Raw genomic sequence first — 7,122 nt, forward strand, 5'->3', positions numbered from 1 at the left:
CGGCCCCGGCCCCGGCGGAGCCGCCGCTCCACCCGCGTGTCGAGCTGGGAGGCCGGAGGGGGAGCAGCCCCCGGGCTGGCAGGCAGCAGAGCCGAGCTGCGCCCCCACGGCTGCGGGTTTGCAGGAGCGGGGCGCCGGGCGCCAGAGCCAGCAGCAGCGACACGGGCTGCTGTAGGGCACCTTTGCCCCCACGCGACACCCGTGTCCCCGCTTCTTGCCAGCCTTCCCCGAGCGCCGCTCCACGTCCATCCTCCTGCCCAGGAGGGCGTCAGGCCGCGCCAAGCCCAGTTGACCCAAGGGTTTAACTTAGCTCCGTTTCACGGGGGCCTGGGAGAAGTGTGGAGAGGAGGCGGCTCGCATTCGCCAGTGCGGGAGCGGTCTTGCACTTTCCGTGAGAGTCAGGTAACCCAATCCCCAGCCTGCATGGCAGCGTCCCGCAGGACAGGCCAGAGGTTCCGGTACACTGGCAGAAAGCAGCTGTCTCATGAATGCTCTTTTGGGGTAAGGGGCTGTCATTTTGCTCGGTGGTTGTGCAGCACAAAGCAGCCCTCCCTAGTCATGGACCAGGTCCCTAAGGTGCTGCCACAGTGCAAAAAACCTGCAGCAGCAAAGATAATGCAAGTAGGGAAACTGCTGTATTCATAGACAGGCAAGAAAGGGCTAAGCTCTTTGAAGACAAAGCACAGAACAAATGTAGCTAGCTTCGCCCAGCAGATGCCTGAGAGAAACACAAGATCTCCCATGCCATGAGGTTATGCCTTTTCCCTTGTTTCTGTCAATAATCATTGAGAGCTTGGGGTTAGTCTTGCTTTTGTACCAAGGGCTGATCTTAAGGGCCTATTGTTCCCTTAATGCAGTCAGTTCTAGCTGAATGCAGGACTAGGCAGAGCCTGTTAAGTTACTGGATTTCCTTATATGGTTCAGCAGTGTTGTTCTATTATCGGGCATTGTATCTGTCATTGGTTACCATAATGATCTTTAGAAGATTTAAAAATAAAGGAACTGGTAAAGTGAGTTTCAGGAGGGGTCAGCCTAATAAGCTGCCCTTCCTATATATCTTTCAAGTAAGGAAAAAAGTGATCAGTTGCAGCATTTTATTGCTGGTGAACTCAAAGAAGAAAGAACAAAAAATGTTGCCAGATTGTACTGCAGTTCAAATATCTGTCCATGTATATGTAAATCAGGGGTTGGTCTTAGGCTTTTGACAAGTTGCTAGCATGGCACTGAATGCCATCAAATCAGAAGAGTCACCTCTACACATCTTTTTTACAGGCTGCACCCCCTGCCAGTAGCACCTGGGTGCATTACTGGAGCATGCACCATCGTGACCAGGCTAAGCCCTGGTTGGGTCTTACAATTTTTGGTGCTACAAACTGGGCCTAAGATTTCCACACAGCACTGCTCAGCTTCCCCCAGGGGCTTCACATGTGCAAACCTTAGGAAATCTTCCATTTAGCCAAAGGTAGAAAACTGCATCTGTCTTCACCACTGTGGAGTCCCCAGTACATGTTCAACCAAACTGCATTTACTTACTGCTGTACAAATGCTTCCCTGTCTTAGTCACATTGAAGCTTTTTCTTTACAAACAAGGCAGTTCTAGGAGCAAAACAAAAGCTGTGCAGTCTAGTGGATAGATCCAGGGAGCAGAAGCCAAAAGGATTGAGGGCTCTAATCTCCTGCCGAGCTGTACAAACTTAGTCGAGCCCTGCCTCTTTAACAGCAGAAAGTCAGACTCTGTACTGGAGCCAAGCTGGACAGAGGACCTTCATTTACAAATAAAAGGCATTTCAGCTTGCTACTCCGATTCCCTCTGCAGTCACAGATGGATAGATTCTTTGCTTCCAGTCCGAAGTGGTTGTGTAGTGTAGTGCACACTGTTAAATAGTTCCTGTGTTTCACCCCAGGGAAGGCTGCAATTCAATGATGAGTGAAGTCATTTGTATGCCACACTCTGCTGACCTTGTAAAGAATGTCTTCATGCTGTAAACACACAATATCATAGCTGCATTCACACATAAGTTCTCAAAAGGAACATTACCCCTACAATTGCATTCCTCTCTTTTAGGCTGTCTAATAGAAAAAGTATGTTTTTTCTACTGAACTGATTGGGATGTTTCACACACCAAAGAGCAGCTTAGAAATTGTACATGGTAGAGGTGGTTTGGGGTTTTCAGATCAAGCAGAAGGCAGGGTAGATTTACACCCTATAGACTAACTAAATCAGAGACGCATGCACTTTCATAAGCAGTGGATGGCTTCATCAGATGCTATGAAGGGATGAAGCAAGCTGCCGCTAGAAAAGTAGATGCCTCTCTGATTTAGTTAGCCGATAAGGTGCAAATCTACCCTGGCTTCTTTCTGCCTTACTTCAGACTAACAGGGCTAACTACCTCTCTCTCTCTTTAGATCAATCTTTGGATGACCCATCTCAATGATGAATGCAGATTTCTTGCTTATGGCTTCCTAGAACGGACCCAAATGTGGATCTCTACTAAAGCGATAGGCAGCAGTGTGTAGAACTGAGCAAATGGAGTTTCTCCATTGTTCCTTTCAATCCCTTTTTTTTCTTTCACTGGGGACAGAACAAGTTGTATTTTCTGTAGTTAAACATGGAGTTGAGAAGAAAAGCTCTTAACTTATGGAAAGGTCCAACCACTCACACACTTAGCTCTAGTAGTCTGAAATCTGGGGAAAACTTTAAAAATAACTCCAGCTGGCACATGATTTATTGATTATACTTCATCATATGATGAAACCTCAGCTAGTTATTCCATAAAAATCAAGACAGCTTTCAAGCATCCTTACCAAGGAAAGCAATTGAGACAGCCAGCTATGAAGCTAGTCAGAATAGGGCAGTCATATGAAATGTCACAGAAATGGTGGGGAAATGATCCAGTTCTGCAAAAAAATGTTTTAAAAACTCTAAAATTTTCTATTTTTTTAAATTAAAACCTGAAATCCAAGTCCACTGGAATTTGGTGGGTTTCACTTATTCATCAAAAATATATACAATTTTGAAAAGACATCAAACTTGACTTGTCATCAAAATAGATGTGACCAAAACCAGGGACCAGCATGTAGCCATGAATCTCCTCTGTTCCTAGCCACTCTTTCTTGGCTCCCTAGTGGTACTTTATCATCACCCAAGCCACAGGGGAGAGTAATTCAACTAACAGCCAGTGCAGTTGGATTGGGAGACCTTTGCTGGGATGGCACATGAAGGTCTCACAACAGCAGCTGACAGGCCAGATGTTCGCACCACTGGTAGAAGCACAAAAAGAAACCCCAACTAAACCCCTCCTGGGAGTTTGGTTTTCCTAACTGACCAGGAGAACAGCACCAGAGAGAAATGCAAATGCATCCTCTACCCCCTCCCTGTATGCTGCCTGGAACAAGGCAGATCTGGTCACTGAGATCTTGCCCCTTGCCTTTGGTGGGCACCATGGTGGGCACCAGGGTCTGTAAGTTCCAAGAGGTTCTGCTTATACTCTTTGACTAGCTGCCCCCTTCCTCTGCTGCATCGTTAAAGCACCAGAGCCCCAACCACATTGAAGCAGAGCAGAGGTGGATAGAGCCAGGAAAGCAGCAGTCCCTGAAGCACCTACTCTAACTTATCTGTCAGAGTGGAAGTCTGTCTGCTCCATTGTCTTGCCCTGCCTTGTACACAGGAAAGGAGTCTGTGGCCTTGTCCTGGGTCATCCATACCAGCACGGGCACCTGACACATGAACAGGCAAATCTGCAGTTAAGTATTTAAAACTAAGCTCTGTAGCACTGCTGTTTCTCTCCCTCAGACCAACACAATGTCTTTGACACCAGTGGAATTAGTCCTGATTTATGCCAGCGTAGGCGGGGAATCGAGTTGTGGGTTCCATTAATGTCCTTGTTTTCTTGAGGCTCATGTTACTGTAATTATTTTCCCTTTTCTCATTAAGCTTGTGCAGTCCCTGGGCATGGATCAGAGCCGCGGTTTAGCAGAGATCAAAGATAACTGCTTCCCCTCATAGTGCACTGACTTTCATTCACTTCTTCCTGTCTTATTATCATCACTAATTTCCCCGCTAAAAACAATAACCCCTAGCACTTACTAGCTTCCTATCACTATGCAAACCTTCACTAATTAGTCCTTATAATACTCCCATTAGGCAGACACAGCCCTACTGATTAGTTATTATTATAAGAAGTTATTTAACCAAATCTGACAAAACCCAAGGATGGAGTAAATTTGACCCGTGGTTTCATTCTGCTGAGTTCCAGTGTGAGCACACACATCAGGCATGCAGGTCTCAGGTGGCATAAATCAGAGCTGTCATGATTTCATTCAAGTCAGCAGGTCAGTGGGGTGTAGTTGCTATTGATCCCCAAGTGTAAGTACAAGACTGCTCTAGACCCTTGCCAAATGTCTTGCCTGGGTGACCCAGCTGTAAACAGGTACCTACTCATTTTGGCTGGGGAGTCCAAGGCAGCTGGGTATAATGCTATCCTCATCACTGCCTGGTGTACCGTTGATTATAGGCCACTGGCATGCCTCAGTCATGTTAGTCTGATGAACACTTAAACAACGTGCCACCTCCCCAGTGTTTCTGCTACAAATTTCCTCCACTGCAGTCTGCTGCTGATTTACACTCACTGAGAATCCTTTTCCACATATCTCAAATGACTTGTACAGGTGAAGATGAAAAGAATTCACAATCCACTTGGCTGAATCCCAACTGCCCCTACTTATCTCAGGGGAAGTTGGAGGTGTTCAGTCCCCAGCTAGACTTGAGCCTTTGGCAAGTAGCTTCCCTTCTAGCTAGAAGTTTGTAACACTACCACACATTAGCGCAGTTATCGAGCACCACGGTTATCCTCAGGACACACTGGGGAAGGGAGAAGTTGCATTGCTCCTATTATACAGCTGGCAGAGCATGGAGCAGTAGGAGAGCTCTCAGCCTCTTCCAGTAGGTGACAATGCAGAGGTAAGGTGCTTATAGCCAATACAGCTTCAGCTTCAGCTTCACGCAGCTGGGGGGGTGCTCCAAAAACATACTGTACTAATGCTGGCTGCAGGACAATGGCTCACAGAAATTAGCAAAATATTTCAGAGCACCCAAAAGCCTTTACTCGTGAACATCAGCTAGCCAGCAAACCATGCTTTCTCAGACAGCTGCTCTACATCTCAGCCCATACAGGGGATAGATAAAGCGTGGCCTTTGACATTTCACTCTGTAGGTTTATAGCAGGCAGTTATTTTGGGAACCCTGGCCTTAGCTGTTGGGAGAGTTGATGCTTTGTGATAACAGCCTTTCATGCCTTTTGCTTGTTTATGCAGGGCATGAAAAGCCCCTTTGTGTAACTCAGTGAGCCTGCTGCCAGCTGGGAGCAGCGAGGCACTCACTGCATGGCTCTGATTCCCCATCACCCTTGGCATGGGATGAACTCCACTGTATGTAGCAGAGTGCTGGACTCTGTAACCAGAGGGTCAAGACCTAGGGAAGAAGATGACAAATTTCTCCTTTCCCTAATTTCTTTTCATTTGCTCTCTATATTTGGCTCCCTCTGGGCAATGCCACAGACCCATCAGGTGTTGGTAAAGTTGATTTCACCTCCCTGCTCTCATTGTCTGGGATACAGAAATAGGGAGGGAAACATTTATGTCTAGGCACAAGCCTGCTCCAAGGGGAATTTTAAACCATTCAAAACTGCATTTCTGTTGCTCATGGGCTTTTCAGAGCCTTACTGTCACAAAAGCTAAATCTGGTGCTTAAGAGCAACAAGAGAGAGTCTCCCTGTGGGCATTTGGAGTCTGAGCCAAGCCTGCTAGAGTCAGTGGGAGTCTAATTTTTGTGGGCTGTGGATCAAGCCTTTCACTTCACCCTAGTATCTTGTACTTTTAGTCACTCTGGGGATGGAGGGAGGCAGCAGTTGCTTTCCTCATTCCAGCATCAACTCTCATTTGTGCTCCCCAATGCGTCATGTCCTTAATTCAAGAATCCAAATGCTCCCAGCCCCTCCCCATGTACAACTCTGATGGGATCTCACTTGTGTCACTTATCTCTATCACACATGAAAAATTGGGGACACTGAGGCTCTATGTGGAGTTTTTTAAATTAACCGTTAGCGTGAATGATCTGTATCACTGTACTTACAGTTACAGGCCTATTCCCTAGGGGGTCCTCTCAAGGTCAAGCATGTCCCAGCATGGGGTATGGTAGGGAAAAGAAGGTGTCAGCATGCTCAGGCAAAGGAATGTCAAGTCCAGCAGGAAGTGAAAAGTGAATTGATAACACTCAGCAGCACATTCCTCTTCCAAATCCTTCCTCAGTGCTGCAGGCTCAGAGCCCCTGTGCAAGGAAGTGGAATATTATCAGCTCATTTTACAGAAGGAGAACCTGAGAAACAAGGCAGAGAACTGAGTTGCTTCCAGTAACCTATCAAATTAGCAATGAGATTATAACTGAGCAAGAAAGCTACTCAGACCAACCCTTTGAGACAGAGTCCAGGTAAAACAGGATCTGTCTTGGGGACTTTGTTACCAGTAACAACACCCCTGTTGTTGCAGTGGCAGGGTGTTGGCAGTGCCCATGTCTCCTCTAGTTTCATCTGTGGTGCATTCTTGGTGTCCAGACACTGTTCCTTGTATTTATGGATGAAAATTTGAAGTGGTGAATTTGGAGATTCTGTCAGTTAAGGATTGTCTGGGAGTGCTGGGGACTGGACTCACTGGCACAGAGGGCCCTTTCAAGTCCCATGTTCCTAAACTGGGAGTTGCTTTGATTTAGGAAATCTCTCTGAGATGTAGGAGGTTTCAGTTGGTGACTAGCTGGGGACATGGGCTCAATGCCCTGCATGAGAATTATAAACAAAACAGCTGCCAAAGGAAACAGTTGTTTCCTTCTCCAGTGATTCACAAGACAACACAACATGGAGTGTCAGTGGCATGATTCAAAGCTTGGGAGAGGGGTGGGGTTGCTGGGGTCATCTTGCTCCTAAAGCTAAAAGACCAAACCCAACACTGGGACTGAATATTCTTGGAAGCTGAGTCTCAGATCCCATTAGCCTGACTTCTATCCTGGGGAAGATCTTAGAAAAGTTTATTAAGGAGGCCATCCTTGAGGGACTGGCCCAGGCTAACATTCTA

General features: G+C 46.8%; 1 long non-coding RNA gene across 1 annotated transcript; it reads right to left on the minus strand.

Annotated features, from left to right (window-relative positions):
- Window positions 1-1,503: 1,503 nt before the first annotated feature.
- Window positions 1,504-6,326, minus strand: LOC109313278. The gene is made up of 2 exons (XR_002102013.1): window positions 6,131-6,326; window positions 1,504-1,980 (listed from the first exon to the last, which is right to left on the minus strand). It is a non-coding gene; the product is annotated as an uncharacterized LOC109313278 (long non-coding RNA).
- Window positions 6,327-7,122: the final 796 nt, after the last annotated feature.

The sequence above is a fragment of the Crocodylus porosus genome, unplaced genomic scaffold (genome assembly GCF_001723895.1).
Source record: "Crocodylus porosus isolate Cpor-Errol unplaced genomic scaffold, CroPor_comp1, whole genome shotgun sequence".
Classification (NCBI taxonomy): Eukaryota; Metazoa; Chordata; order Crocodylia; family Crocodylidae; genus Crocodylus; species Crocodylus porosus.